This window comes from Arvicola amphibius, chromosome 6 (assembly GCF_903992535.2).
Source record: "Arvicola amphibius chromosome 6, mArvAmp1.2, whole genome shotgun sequence".
Classification (NCBI taxonomy): Eukaryota; Metazoa; Chordata; class Mammalia; order Rodentia; family Cricetidae; genus Arvicola; species Arvicola amphibius.
Genome location: NC_052052.2, coordinates 88,473,668 through 88,487,388, shown reverse-complemented (window position 1 = coordinate 88,487,388; position 13,721 = coordinate 88,473,668). Strand labels below are relative to the sequence as shown.

The window sequence follows — 13,721 nt, the reverse complement described above, 5'->3', positions numbered from 1 at the left end:
GCAATGGAAGGACTCTAAAGAGCATTCAATACCATGAATGTCGGGCTATGACAAAATGTGGTGGGTTCTTCTTGCCTTGTGTCTTAACGGTGAACTTTCTTTCCTAGCCACTTCACACTGGGGCCGGGCTCAGGGGGACTCCATGCTGAAGTCAGAAAGCCCTTCAGAATTCATGCCACTTCTTAGGCTTGTCAGCCACAACCAGAAGCCTTCCCATATCAGACGAGTTGGTTGAGGGTTATGAGAATGCTGCTGGCTGGCAAGCGTGGGATGATTTTCTCCTCTAGTTTTTGTTCTGCATCTATTTTTCTTTCCGCTTAGATCACAAGACAACAAGGTTGGCCCCATCCTTGTTTCTTCTGTGTTTCCTACAGAGTTTGAACTGTATACCCAGTGTTTGTTGGATGTACAGAAACACCTTTGAATCCTGGACTCAGGCTGTCTATCCCTTGTGTAGGATCAGGCCCTGAGATACAGCAGGTAGCCCTGCCCAGTCTGTGCTCGAGGAGGCGCAGTTTCATACAAGCTGTTGCCTCTCCTTGTGTTCAGATGAGTGGCCGTGTGACACACTGGCATGTTTTTATATGAATAACAAAGATGCCTCTTCTTTGTGATTTTGAGATTTGCTGATAGTAGATAGTGGCTTTTGGGTAGAAAGGGTAGCTTATAGAGTGGAAAGAGAAGACATACCTGATTGCAGAAATCCATGCCAGTGCCTAAGCCTGGGGACCATGTACACGTATTCTCTGAATGACTGGGAAAGGTACTTTCTTCCTTTGACAACAAAATGATACTTGAAGCTAGAAGGTCATCTGTAGGAGGCAGGCATGGAGGGAACTGTTTCCCCTTAGGAGAACTTGCTTTGGGGGGATAAACAGGTGTCAGTGTGAACAGCTCCAACAGTTGAACCTAAGGTGAAACCAAGCACACCCAGCACATGCGCATCCTGGCTTGGAATGAGTAAGGTGTTCTGCCAGCTTGCAGCCTTTGGTTCCTAGACCAGTGCAGCTGTGGGCTTGTAGCACATCCTGTCCCAGCAGTGGCCTCTGATGGCCTGGACTCCAGGTGTGCAGGGCACCTGGGGACTCAGAATGTCCTACTCCAAACTATGAGGAGACTAGGCAAATCGCAAGGCTCCTTCAGTGACGTCTCTCATTCTGAGGTCTGACCTGCAGGTGTCCCCACATGTTGTCTACCATTCCGGGAAAGGTGAAGGTCGGTGCGAGTGGAAAGCCATGGAGCAAGGGGGCGACCTGCTTGTTTTATTCTGGCAGGTTGTAGAGATAGTAATGTTTCCTAGAGGAAGACTTAAGGTCCAGAGAGTGTTGGTGGCTTGCTAAGGCTACTGTGGGTAGCAGTGGAGGGAACCTAGCTTGGCCAGAAGTCAGGCGTCTAGCTGCCACCCCACAGAAGTGAAGGGCCTGGCCACACTTTAGCTGCTGAGCTCTTCTTCCAGCTGCCAAGCACTGGACTGTCGTTTCCTCTGGCAGACATGTCAAGAGACACTGAAGGAATGCATGATACCATACCACACCACACCACACCACACTGCACCACACCACACCATACCATACCGCACAATACCATACCATACCACACCATACCACACCACACCACACCATACCATACCATACCATACCACACCACACCACACCACACCACACCACACAATACCACACCACACCACACCACACAATACCATACCACACCACACCACACCACACAATACCATACCACACCACACCACATAATACCATACCATACCACACCACACCATGCCATACCACACCACACCACACCACACATTACCAACACCACACCACACCACACAATACCATACCACACCACACCACACCACACAATGCCATACCACACCACACCACATAATACCATACCATACTACACCACACAATACCATACCACACCACACCACACATCCACACATGACCAGATCCACCACCACACCACACAAGAACAGACCAGACCCACAACCACACCACACAGACCACATCCACACCACATAGGGCTTGACCACACCACCCCACGGCACACACCACACAATACCATACCCACCACACCACACACACAATACCATACCACACCACACCACACAATACCATACCATACCACACCACACCCACACACCACACTGCACCACACCACACAATACCATACCATACCACACACACCACACCAACCACACCACACAATACCATACCATACCATACTACACCACACCACACCAACAATACCACACCATACCATACCACCCACCCACACCACACAATACCATACCATACCACACCACACCACACAATACCATACCATACCACACCACACCACACCACGCAATATCATACCATACCATACTACACCACACCATACCATACCACAACACACCACCACACCACACAATACCATACCATACCACACCACACCACACAATACCATACCATACCACACCACACCACACCACGCAATACCATACCATACCATACTACACCACACCATACCATACCACAACACACCACACCACACCATACCACACCACACCACACAATACCACACCATACCACACCACACCACACCACATCACACCACACTGTGTATGTTAGATAATGCAAGCAGCTTGCTCATCTGTGGACCTTGTTCGCTTACATACAAATGCAAGGAATGTTGCCTACGCCCTGGTGCTCAGCTGGAACATCAGCCAAGAGTTCTTTTGAGGTATTAGCAAGCATGCAGGGTACTTGTTTCCTAACCTTGAAGACATTGCCCAGGGCTCTCACCATCATTAGATCAAATGATACTGAGCAGCCAAGACAAGAATGATTAACAGTTCCAGGGAAACAGAGGTGGAGGAATGTGAAAACTTGCTAAAATCATTAGTGCTCGAGTGGCAGAGACGGGACCAAGAGCCACTTCTCACTTGTATACAGTTTATCCAAATTAATGACTAGAGAGAACTTGCTCTCTGGATCTCTATGTCTGCAGCCACTCTATGGATGGACAGCACAGAAGATAGGCTCTGAACCCGACTGTGTGACCATTCCCCAGGGCCTAGCTTGCTTCTCTTGCCTGTGTGATTACCTGGTTTCATAGCAGGCCCTGCAGGGCACCACCTGTGCCTGACCAGTCTGCCTTAACTACTGCCAATGGCCCTCCCCGTCCCCCACTCTGTCTCCAGGGTCTCCAGTTGTCCGTCTGGTGACCCTGCCTTCTTAGCACCACCACTGCAGGTCTACCCCATAGGAGTTCCTGTCCCTGAATTCTCTAGCATGTTTTCTTGGCCTCTGGGGTTGCCATGTCCTGAAATCTGATACCCTACTGATATATCAGCTACTCAGCTAATTCCAGTTGCCAACACTTTCACTTTGTTAAGTATTCATTCTTTAATAAACTCACCGTGCCAGTCTGGCACCCAGGCATTTGTGGAAGTACTAAGTATTTCAGTGTGCCGGGTTCTGGGAGTGGTGAAGCTCTTGGCAGCCTTGGGGTTGGCTGGAGAAAGGTTCCATGGTGAGGGAGAGGAGTGTTGGCCTGCATGCTAAGCTGAACTGACCGCCTTCCTCATACCTGTGCCAGCGCAGCTTAAGGAGAATGGGCTTATTGTAGGCCACAGTTCCAGAGAGAGCAGGTTTATATCATGGTGGAGAAGGAATGGAGGGAAAGGCTGGTCCATGGCAGTGGGAGCTTTTCACATCATGTTGCATAGTGCACAGAGAGACCAGGCCAGAACCTGGATAAGTCTAGCCTTCAATAAATCCCAACAATCGTCTGCTAGCTAGGCTTTACCTTCTGAAGTTGTAGAACCTTATTGGAGGAATAATTCACCCTGTTTTTTCTTGTGGATGGTCTTGACTCTTTTGTGTGTGTGTAATCCCTTTGCTGGACAGCACTCTCCCTGTGTGGACAGTGACTCTGCCCCAGAAACAGGTTCAAGATGATCGTATTCTTCTCTTCCATGATATTGTCATAGTTTGCTTTCTGTTCCTGTGATACAACTCCATGAGAAAAACAACTTGGGGAGGAAAGGGGCTCATTACATCATCAAAGGAGGCAGGACAGAGGAAAGGGGAGGCTTATTACATCATCAAAGGAGGCAGGACAGAGGAAAGGAGGGGCTCATTACATCATCAAAGGAGGCAGGACAGAGGAAAGGAGGGGCTCATTACATCATCAAAGGAGGCAGGACTGGCTCAGTGCAGACCCTGGAGGCAGGAACTGAGGCAGAGACTGCAGAGGAGCACTGCTGACTGGCTTGCTCCCAAGCCCATATTTCAGCTTCCCTCTTGTACAGCCTTGGCCTACCTGCCCAGGGGTAGCACAGCCCACAGGGGGCCAGACCTTTTTGCATCAATCAATGATCAAAAAATCTGTCACATAGACACGTCCACAGTGCAGTGTGATGGAGGTGGTTCCTCAGGTGAGGCGGCTCCTTCCCAGGTGACTCTAGGTCTGTTTCAGATTGACAGCTGAAGCTAACTCTGACAGGTTTAACAGCAGGGCACCCTGCTGCCTTACCCCATCTCTCAGAAGTTGTGACACAGCATCACGTACCTCAGGGTGTGTCTCCTGCACAGCCGGTGAGCCATGGATGTTGTAGCTCCCCATAGAGGGTTGTGCATCAGGGCAGCTTCCAGGCCGTGAGATGTTGAGCATCCAGCCCTGCTGTGCTTTGAACGTGGAATGTCCTCTACAGACTCATGAGCTGAGCTCTCAGTCCCTAGGTCCTGGACTTCTCATTGGTGGAGTCTATTTGGGGAGTGGGCCCCTGGGGAGAGGTGTAAGTGGACACTACCCATTCACCATGCTTACAAACCCTAGCATGAACCAGGAAGCCGTCATTTCTTAAAGAAGCCACGCCTCTGCATGTAGTCTGCAAAGAGTCTATCTGAAAAAAAAATGCTGCTACCAAGAAGTTGTGCTTAACTCTCTTCTTTTATGTCTAAAATCCCTTCTCAAGCTGTCTCAGTTTTATGTGGATGTAGTTGCCCATGTTGGCACCATGGAAGCTGCTCATTTGTTTCCTGGCCGCCCAGACACAAATCGTCACACAGAAACTATATTAATTACAACACTCAGGCATATTGCTAACTAGCTCTTATATTAACCCATTTCAATTATTTTGTGTTTTATCACAAGGCTCATAGTTTGTTAACTCTTGCTTCTTGGCCAGCTAAATGGCATCTGCCTCCTTTGGTGTCTCCCTGACTCTGCCATAGGCTGAAGCAGCTTCTTTATTAACCAATAGTAATAAAACTTATTCACAGTATACGGAGGGGAATCCCATATTCGAGAGGGCCATGAGAATTACAGTCCTATGCTTCTAGCCTTGAGTGTCTGCTTCCTGGTCATCCTCTGAGATCAGAGCAAGCCACCCCATGCCCCCGCTGCTGCTCTGAATGCTCTCGTGCCTTCCCCACGATAAAACGGTCAACTGGGAGAGCTCTGTGCCTTTCAAGTGGTCGTTGTCAAGCGTTCTGTCATGAGTGGTGAGAAAGTGAGAGCACAGCTCAGACAGGAGCGTCCACCACTCTTCACAAGCCTGGCCTTTCCCTGTTTACATCAGCACCCCTCCCCCCAGAGAGCTGGCCTGGGGGCTTAGGGTCCCCCAGTGGCCTTAGACTGTCTGTGAAACTGGCAGCAGGTTCCACATGAAAGTCACTTAAACAGGACAGAAAAATCAACAGGCCACCTCCAACGCTTGCTTGCCGTCACCCACATGAATGATCACACATGTGCAGGAACATATACATGTGAGCACAAACATGGTGCAGTATGCAAACATACATGTGCATGAGAACACACAAGCACACATGCACAAGCACACACGTATAGTCCACACATATGAGCACATGCCTGAGTGCACGCACATGAACACACAGAGAAAGTAGATGGGACGCTGTGGAGGGAGCAGCATGCTTCTAGTGAGGTTGATCCTTAGCTCCCATTAAAATATGTGAAGAGCTTTATCAGCCTTCATGGGCTTCCTTAATGTGTTTCCTGTGGGCTAGCGTAATCAGAGGAAGCTGTAAAGTAACTTAACAGCACCGAGGCTCAGATCTGGAAGTCACCACAATAGGCTCCGCTCTGCCTTACCCAGGGAATCCAGGTTTGTTTTTGTTTTTTTTTTTTTTTTCTGGTCTTGTCAGTTAACTTTGAGGCTAACTTGTAATTATCCATCAGTAGCAGCATCATGACTAATTAGAGACTGAGAAACTGAAGAGCCTCTGATGTGGTGGCTCCAGGCTCTCATCCTGGGTGGTTTATATCAGGTGGATAAACATCCCTTCTCAACGGTGCTACTGGCTATGGTAAACAGTTCATTTTGGTTTTTTTTTTCAACTTCTCTCAAATCATACCCTATTTATAATGGTTTGCTAAAAAAGGGAGTGTGTAAATGCATAAATTTGACATCAGTTTCTGTATCTCTTTCTCTTTCCACAGTTCTAAGCCCACACACTTTATTTATCTTTGGGGCTTGCTTCATATCCTCAGCACAGGGTACTGTATCTTGGCCTTGTCATAGGAGACGATGCAGATTCCTGAGCTAGCATGCTCTTGAGCAAGCAAAGCCCAGGCCTCTCCTTCCCTCTCCTCCAAGGCACTTGTTCTTGTTCCGGCGACTCACCTAGGTCCCCAGTGTCTCCTGCTCAGTATACCACATTGGCTTCTGCTGCAGAGTTTGCTTCAGCAGGAGGCCAGGTAGATCCTCAGAACAGAAGCAGCGTGGTGAGGGAGGACTTCCGGAGACCTTGCTGTGTCTTGGCAGCTGTGGCATCACCAAGAGGCTTGTCTATGACGAGACTTGTCTTTAGCTAGAGATCTGGGTGAGTTTGAGAGGTAGGGAATCCACTGGGCAGTCTGAGCAGGAAACGGGAGGCTGAGCAAGAGCTGAGTGAATCCCTACGTATCGTTGCTTTGCCCCCAAGAGGAAAGCAAAGAAAAACCCATGTGTGCAGCTCAGTAGTGGCCATAGGTGGCTTCTGAGATGTCCCTCAGGTCTGTGTGAGCATCTCCAGTGCTTGCTTCCCTATGCCGCCCGCTGTGAGCTCGGCTGCTAGAGAGCAGTAGGCCAGACACATGGTTTGAGTGATCAAATTCATGGAAGCAAGGGGCTGGTCTAAATGGGAGTGGGAAGTGAGAAGCTAGTTTAGCATGTTCTTTCATGGCTTCAGTGGCACTGAGCAGACTAAACCGGTCAAGAAAGTTTAACTTGGTAAAAATGAATTAGTTCCTATTAGAGGAAGTAGGACACCCTAGAATAGTCTGTCTTACCTGTTAGATGTGCATGAGAGCAGATGGGTGGATGCTGCCCTTCCTGTTTTGTTTTAATAAACCAAACACTGGTCTGTTCTGCATTGTCCTGTGGAAATGGGTGTAGCTTCTTCCTTAGCGAGCAGCTGTGCTGGGAGGAACAGCATCTTGTTATGACACTCAGCTGGATCATCAGTTCCTGCTATTGTCAAGGTCTGTGGGTTACAACCTAGAAGAAAGAAAATGTGTACTCAAATAGCCATCACATCTTGACAGGCTTTCTGATTTTCCGCTTTCCTTTGTCCTTGCCTGTGCCCCTTTCTCTTGGATGGGAAGAAAGAGTGTTGACATTTCCTGCCCACCGAGAACTTGTCATAACTAGTTAGCAACAGCAAAAACAACATTCTCCATGTTCAGTACCACTTGAAGCAGTTTGCATTATTTCACCATTTCTCTCCCAACAAACTCCTGAAGGCAGAATTGTTATTGACCCTACTGTAGAAGGGAGGCATTGGAGATAGGGAGGTTAAGGATTCAGCAGGAGGTGTGCACAGTCAGCAAGTTGTGCTGTTGACACTTAAAATCCATGCTGCCCTTCTATGCCAGGGTGGACGTGCTCACACTCCTGGCATTGTCATCTTGGTTCACATTTCCTGTCTGGTCACCTCCCTAAAGCTAAGTCAGAAAGGTGCCAGCAAAGGTTGCTTTGGGTGCTACTACCAGGCACCAGATGTGAAAGGCCATGCCACAGGAGGGAACAGCCTCTGCCCTGTTAGTTCCTTGCTGGTGTGACTGGGGAGTCAGTGCTCTGGTGCCTCTCTCCCTGAAAAGATGCCCCGAGGCTGGTTATACTGTGGGCATGTGTGGGTTTATTTCTCCCCGAGAGTGAGGTGATCTGCCATTAGCATGCCTGTGGGCACAGGAGCCCCGAGAGTGAGGTGATCTGCCATTAGCATGCCTATGGGCACAGGAGCCTCGACACAGGTCCTCACAGCACGGCTGCCTCTAGAATTAGAGACTCTGAAAAGTGTCTCCTTCCCGTTCACTCCAATGTCATCAGTATGACCTTGTCACTTAATCAGTAAGATGAGGGGGACATCTATGAACATCTGACACGACTCGGAGATGGGGCATGTGTAGAACAGGCTCTCGTCTCACGTGCATTCTCAGGAAGATGACATATGTAACACATGTGCACTGAAGCCCACCCTGCACGGCAGCCACTGGCCCCTGGTGGCCTGCTCCTCCAAATTGTTTTTATTTTGCTGCCACTCAGGTCTTAGGTCCTTTTTGTGCCTGTTTTCCTGCCCTTCCTACTGCTCCTCTATCTTCATATATTAAAAATATGTTTAGTTGTAATGTCTCAGCACTACATGTCATGGCATATGAGTGGAAGTCAGAACAGCCTGTCAGTTCTGTTCCTCGACCATGTGGGGTCCCAGGCACCAAGTCAGGTGGCTAGGCTCAGCAGCAAGTTGAGCCATCACACTGGCCCAAGATTCCCCTTTGCTTGTTACTGCTCCAGTAGGCAGTGAGGTGATTCAGAAAAGTCTTGGCATTCATGTGGGAGCAGCTGAAGCCCAGGGCTAGCTCAGCGTGGAAGAAACATTGTGGCCCTATAGCATTGTGAGAGGGATGGCTTTAGATGCCTGTTTTCTTCCGAGTATGAGCTACTGTCGGTGGAGCCCAGGCCCCTGTGCAGACCCACAGTCTGGTGGTGCTCACTGACTTCATAGGCTTTTGTGTAGGTATTAGCAACCTGTGTTTCCCAAAGTTGTCACTGTGCACACTGACCACCTGAGTCCCTGAGTAGATTTCCCTCACTCTTCATTTAATGTCTCCATTTAGCATCTTTTCAAGGTTCAAATATATACAGTTAAAAAACAATAAATTCTTGAAAATACCATCAGGTACTCTGTGATAGCAGCCATTGGTGACATTGTGAAAAGCGGGCTCCGTGATATGGAATCAGTGGTAGCGTTTCTTGGTAGATCACTGCCTCTGCAGCCTCCCAGGCACACTGGCTGGGTAGTGTGATGCTGTTGGTCTGTTGAGCAGCTTTATCTGTCCCATGCTAGCCTCTATACTTCCTTTGTCTTGGTCTTCTCCCACTTCCTGTTTTTCTTTCCATTTGTTCTTCTGTATCAGAGGGATGTTTGCTGTGTGGTATACTGAATGTTTACATGCCAAAAAATGGAATAATAGGCTTCCAGGCCTGTAACAGATTCCACAGGGAAGATGGAGGACCCTGCTGCAAAAGCTTGTTGAGCACCTGACGCTGGGGCTAGTAGATGTGAGCAACTGTAAAGAGATGCCGTGCCTCCTGCCACTGCAGTTTAAGGAAGGAGTAGAAGGTGCTGGGAACCCATAGCCTTTGTGTTTAGCTTATCCATAGAGCTACAAACCACTGATCCCTTGGGAAGGACTAAGCTGTGGCAACAGCCATCCTGGTCCAGAGCACACAGGTGATTACAACAGAAAGCATCTACCAGGCTGCATACTTGGAAACCAAGAAGCCACTGATCCAGGAGACCTATGTATGACTTCAGGACCTCGCATCTCCACCCTGACCTCCACGTCGAAGGACAGCTGACTGGACCTTGGTCACCCCATGGGATGACCAGGTTCAGGACGATGTTGATGAAGCAGGGGAGGTGACTGCAGTGCCTGTGTTTCCCTTTGCAGAGCCCCAGGTCAGTCTGCAGGCCACACTCTTGGCTGTTTTACTGGACCACACATACGGCCTGTGCCCAGATGGTCACAGGTTAGTCATAATGACCCTGGCCTGCACTGAGGAGATAATCCTGTCAGAGCATGTGACAACAGTTAAAACCAGTGCTTTCCATTCTGAGTACTAGACTCATCTTTTGTGGTTAGCTTGTGTATGTGGTGTGTGTGAATGTGTGTATGTATTTGGGGGCGTGTGTATGAGGGTGCATATACATGTGTATGGAGAAGCTAGAGGGTGGTATCATGTGTCATCCTTGTTTGCTCTTTACCCTGCAGATCGAGGCCAGTCTCCCTGTGAACTCAGAGCCCACTGACTCTCTAGTCTGATAGCCAGCTTGCCCTGTGCATTCCTCCTCTGCCTCCCAACCTGTGGGGTTGCAGGTGGGCTGCCACACCCATCCTGAATTTGTGTGTAACTAGTCCTAGTGCTCACTCAGCCCGAGCTTTACCTAGATGCCAGGTTGTTCTCCTAACCTCTAGACTTGCTTTTAAAGAAGGCAGGGTGCCCCAGCAAGATGACTCAGTGGGTAAAGGGTAGAGATCCCGGTCACCAAGTCCAGTGACTTGAGTTTAAGCCCAGGCACATACATGGTAGAGGGAGAATAGTGACTCTCACAGGTTGTCCTTTGATCTCCACACATGCACTGTTACATGTGTATTACCCTCCAACACAATCACACAGAATAAAACATCTTAACTTACGGGGCTGGGGCTCAGGCTAGCATGCATGTATAACACTGTAGGTCTGATCCTAGACACTGCATGCAGAAAACAACAAAGTAAAAATTAAAAAAAAAAAAAAAAGAAAAAAACCCAGTCTTTTCTCTGGTTGAAAAAGAGCCGTGTGATGGAGCACAGGTTCCTCCTAACTTTCTCTTAGTTACCTTACAGAACCGGGGAGCAGGTCTGCTAATTTCCTTGAGATGTGTTATTTTTCTAATGTTTGTATTTCAAATCCTTTCCAGGCAGTTAATCAGTTACGTTGTTGGCTCCATCACTCTGGCCCATGATAATGCTGGGCTGATAGCGTCCTGTCTACCATGTGGGTTTTAGGAATCGAACTCAGGCCATCAAGCTTGGCAGCAAGCACCTTCCTTACTGAGACGTCTCCTGCCCCTTGGTTTGATGTTTTGAGGCAGGGTCTCACTATGTAGTTAGATCTTACCTGAAACTCCCAATTTTGGGGGTTCTAGGTGTGCACTGCTATGTCTAGGAATGCATCACAGTTTTCTGTATCAATATGGACTGATACTTAAAATAGATTATTTATGGGGCTGGGAGATGGTTCCATAGTTAGAGCACCCGTGACCTAAATCTGTTCCTAGCAGTCATATTAAGCTACTCACAACTGCCTTGCTCCAGGGGATCCAACACCCTCTTCTGTCCCGTGGACACTTGTACTATTGGCATGCATGCACACAAGTAAATGTACACATAAATAAAATGGATCTGGATTTTCTGTAACTTGGAATTTGGATGTATTGTGCAAATAAATTTAACCCGGGATACTTAGTGATGTTGATTACTTTTGACAAAGTGAAGATAATAGCATTTTTTTTTTTTTTGCACCGAGCAGAAAACTGTCACAGTCTGTTGATATTCTCACCCTGTTTATGTCATTTTTGTCTGTTTTCTGGTCATGGTCATGGCATATGCATGCACAAACAGCACCTTGGGTTTTCAGCTTCCTCCCCAAGCATGCCCACCATGAAGCCAGAGTCACACTGTGACTTCCTCCAAAAAGTCAGCAAGCCCCATATAAAGTGGTCAGACCACTGAGGCGTGAGAATGGTAGGAGACAGAGCCCACTCCCTGCCAGAAGTGAGACTGCTGCCCTCCAGCCAGGGTCACTGGACTGAACTGGCTGTCTCCTGCAGGCTCTAGAACTACCAGGCTGGCTTCCCTGTATGGGTAGGTGGTGTTCAAGGAAACCACTGGCGATGGCTTCCAGAGTGATGAGTCTTATAGACCCTAATCCAGGCAGTTCTCTGCTGAGGATTCAGAAGCTAATGAGAAAAACTTGAGAAGGCAGCAGAAAGATTGACGACTTATACAAGCAGCAAGTGAAGCAGCAGTAGACCTCTCAGCGAGGCACACTCGACCTCCAGCACTGATGAAGGTTTGCAGACAGCGGCTGCTCCACCTGTTGTTTGGACGCCGACTCTGTCTTTGAGGGAAATCAATAACTTCAAGGGAAGAAGAGCAGTGATCAGAGTAACGTATAACTTCACCAAGAACCCTGTGCATAGCAGCTGTCTTCTGCCTGGTCCATTCCCAGACCTTTATGTGCTGGTGTACTGTAGTCACCAGAACTGGTGGCTTTCGGGTCTTCACTCTGCAGCTGCACCTCCAGACAAGGGGTGGGAGAGCACATGAGGGGGGGGGGGGGCGGGATTTACCAGCAATCAAAACGATGGAAGTTGAAATAGTGAGAAGTTGATTTCACTTATCTTATGAGGAAAAAAGTGATTATAAGCAGAGCCAAGACAGTTCGGCAAGCCCATCTGTATTCCACATACCAGGACGACTAAATTGGAGTGGCTTATCTAAGGTGGGTTTGACAGCGTGTTCCATGATCTACTTATTCCTTTTGTAAGAATTCATTCTCAATGAACTGAGGCTTACATCAAGTGCTAGTGGTATGTACCTGTAATCCTAGCACTTGGGAGGAAGAGGAATAAGGATTGGGCATTCAAGACCAGCTTGTGCTACCTGAGACCTTGCATCAGCAAATTAATAATCAAAACAGCAATAGAAAAACTCTAATGAATAAAACAGAACACAGTGGCCAATTGCCTGGGCTTTCTCCTTTCATTTCTCTGAATAAACAGTATTCCATAATATACTAAGATACTCCTGAGCACTAGGATTTTAAAATCCCCTGGATTCAAATGTGCAATCCCTGTCAAAGTAAATTCCCAAGACTACAGTATCATCACCCTGTGGGAACTTAACCCATGTATAGTATGGTATCCTATCCAGTAGCACTGAGCTAGACAGGAAAGGTACCCTGGGACTTGGTGGAGTGCCTCGTAGGTGTCCCTCAGTGGTTCTGTCACGTGCTGTAGTGCAGTGCTTTAGAGAGCAGACCCCCTCAAATTGCTCAGTTGGTCCGGGCTATGCCTAGCCTGAGCTGCAAATGACCTAGGCTGCTCCTCTGGGGTGCTCCCTTCTCTGGGGCGCTCCCTCCATCCAGGGGTTTAGGAGTTGTGAGATTTGTGTCCTCTCTCGTACAGCCAGAATCCCTGGTGTTCCTGTGAATAGCTTGCTGCTGCCACTTGGCCCTTGGTGACAACACACAGGTTATCCTCCAACTATGACTGGTGAGACCTGTTTTCTTTACAGTTGGCAAAGTCCTGTGACTGGGGACTGTCCTAATCACTGTCCTATTGCTGTGAAGAGACACCATGACTCTTACAAAAGAAAGCATTTAATTGGGGGCTGGCTTACAGTTTCAGAGGTTTAGTCCATCATCATTATGGCGGAGAGCATGCTGGCAAGTCAGCACTGGAGCAGTATCTGCGAGCTACATCCTGATCCGTAGGCAGAGACACACTTCCTCTACCAAGGCCACACCTCCTAATCCTAATCATTTCACATAGTCCCACTCCTTGGTGACTAAGCATTCGGTTATATATATATATATATATATATATATATATATATATATATATATGCCTATGGGGGCCTTTCTTATTCAAACTACTGAAGGGACCAGTTTTTCAAAGGTG

At 48.2% G+C, this 13,721-nt stretch overlaps 1 protein-coding gene across 7 annotated transcripts in view; it reads left to right on the top strand.

The window, feature by feature from the left end:
- Positions 1 to 13,721, top strand: part of Jcad (junctional cadherin 5 associated) — a 37,562-nt gene that overhangs the window by 14,168 nt on the left and 9,673 nt on the right. The window contains exons 1-2 of one of the 7 annotated variants that reach the window (XM_038332584.2): positions 12,407 to 12,541; positions 13,227 to 13,313. The exons of 4 other annotated variants lie outside the window; for them this stretch is intronic. The gene's annotated coding sequence lies outside the window, so the exon portion shown is untranslated. Of the gene's footprint in view, positions 1 to 12,399; positions 12,542 to 13,226; positions 13,314 to 13,721 lie in introns of those variants that run through there. 2 more of the 7 variants (XM_038332585.2, XM_038332586.2) reach the window with 2 other exon arrangements.